General features: G+C 52.6%; 1 pseudogene; it reads right to left on the bottom strand.

The window, feature by feature from the left end:
* Positions 1 to 220: 220 nt before the first annotated feature.
* On the bottom strand, positions 221 to 1,740 carry LOC147109405 (uncharacterized; annotated as a pseudogene).
* Positions 1,741 to 2,176: the final 436 nt, after the last annotated feature.

A 2,176-nucleotide genomic window follows, 5' to 3' on the forward strand; every position in this document is an offset into this window, starting at 1 on the left:
TCAAAACAAGGTACTACATTTTTCCATTACATAGAGCATAACAAATACCCCATGCCGCGTGTGTTCATTGCGTCCTTTCCTGCAAAGTTGTACAGCTTTCACCCTATCCATCCGTGATGGTGTAAGTTCGTACAACTTCGCCGTATATAAGTTTTGACAGCTTACGTAGCGTATGGTATTAGCCAGCTTCCGGGTGCGAGTAGTGCTGCGATACAGTGCATCAGAATGGTCCTTTGTTTCCGACGAGGAAAGAATACCTGGAAACAATAGGGCATTCTTCTCATGGTTATACTGGGCTGTCCTTCTGTTGCTGCTTGTTGAATAATTTCAGATACCGGTGTGCTTTGAGGGCTCTTCTGGCTTTGCAGGTGTTTATAATGGGATACACTACAATGACCAGTTGTACAATTACCAACGTGTGGGAGGCCATGCGAAGCCCGACAGGGATATCTACCCTCATTCCCCATTCCCACCATGCGGGTGACTGTATGTCTGCGATCCCAAGAGCTATGTCTTTGTTTTTCTGTTCAAGGGTGAAGTAATGTTTTTGACTGAGGTCCACTGCCTTCAATAAGGCAGTGAGTTTCTCAGGTAAGAGTGGTATAGAGTACCCAAACTGGGCAACATAGTTCTACAAGTCACTTACATTGTGCTGTACCGTGAGGTGAATTGTGGAGGGTTCCGGGATTGGAATGATCCTTTCCTGGGCCACTTGAACTTCTGCCCTAGGTTTAAAGCAAAAGCTGCTGTCCGGTATATCACACCACTCACTCGGGCCGTGCCTATACCAGCGGGCAGTCGTGGCGACACAATATGTCCCACCACCCACATATGCTATCTGTGGAGGTACATGGCCAGGTGCCATTACCTCCATCGTGCAATTTATAGGTTCTGCCCCAGCAGTGCTAAACCCGCATTTTGACCTCCTGAAGGTGTTCAAGTGCTGGGGACACAGTATCACCTGTGCTCCCCGGCTACGGCAACCAGACAGGTCAGTACCCGTCACTGTGTGCTCCCACACAATGACATAGGGTGGGACCATTGTGAAACGGACGTGTACCCCCCCACAAATGACCCCGACATTCTCCACACGATACAGGGGTGCTGGTTGGGCGGATGACCCCATCACTGGCATTCGCACAACTACACCCATAATAGTGTGGTTGGATTTTCCACAGTCAACCGGGACAGGATAGGCCTCCGACGCCACTCGGAGCTGGCATGGGCTGAGGGTGTGGCTATAGGGGTGCAGTGCCTCCAGGTGCTGGTTGCTGATCCAGGAGGGGACCCGACCTTGCTTAAGGTCTTCCAAGTTACTGCGGCCCTCTTCCAGCAACCAGGCCCCATAGAGCACACACACCTCATTCTGTGCCGCCTGATCGGAGGCCAGCCGGTCCTCCTTAATCAAGGTGTTTATTGTCCGAGCATGAGCCTCTAGCTGGGCGACAATCTCCTTCAGGTGCACTGTCATAGCCACCCCCTCGTGAAGCGTGGAGCCCAAAACATCATTCTCCTTCCCTAGGATGCTGCGCAGCTGAAACTTTAGCCCAATAATCTGTAGGGCCAGCTGCACATCATCGAGGCTGTTCATAACTGAGGCCCCGGTATTAAACCCAGTGAAAACATCGTTCAAAACCCCCCTGCGCTGTCTGCCCCTCTCGGTCGTGTCTTCTTTTGTGTACAGGTCTGCCACACTGATGTCCCCGAAGTCCAGCTCATAGAAGCTTCGGAACATCTCCCTCAGCAGAGCCTGATACAGCAATTCGGTTTTCTGGGGGCAGAACGCAGGTAGGCGAACTTCTGTTAGGTTAAGGACCACAGATGCAACTGCATAGTGCACTCCCCGGTATACTAACTTACCCGTCGGTACTAATACCAACCCATTCCCAGGTCCCCTAGTGGTGGTCGGACATCCGTGGGCGTCAGTGTGTTTGGGTGTGGGTAGGTGTTTCCTCAGCTGAGCCAGGAGCTCGGTGGCATTGATGGGCACTCGGATGCGAGGGGTGCCGCAAGCTTCCCCGCTTCTATCCCACTCCAACCCGTACCCTGTGTCCTGCCACCACCTGACAAAGGCGATGGACAGCCCCGCTGGGCATACTTGGGCTGATCCCCATAGGCATACGTACATCCGTTCGTCGTAGGCCCACCATTTTTCCCAACACACTGTCACTTCCCC

Source organism: Somniosus microcephalus, chromosome 12, assembly GCF_052327205.1.
Source record: "Somniosus microcephalus isolate GS21.2 chromosome 12, FLI_Smic_1.0, whole genome shotgun sequence".
Taxonomy (NCBI): domain Eukaryota; kingdom Metazoa; phylum Chordata; class Chondrichthyes; order Squaliformes; family Somniosidae; genus Somniosus; species Somniosus microcephalus.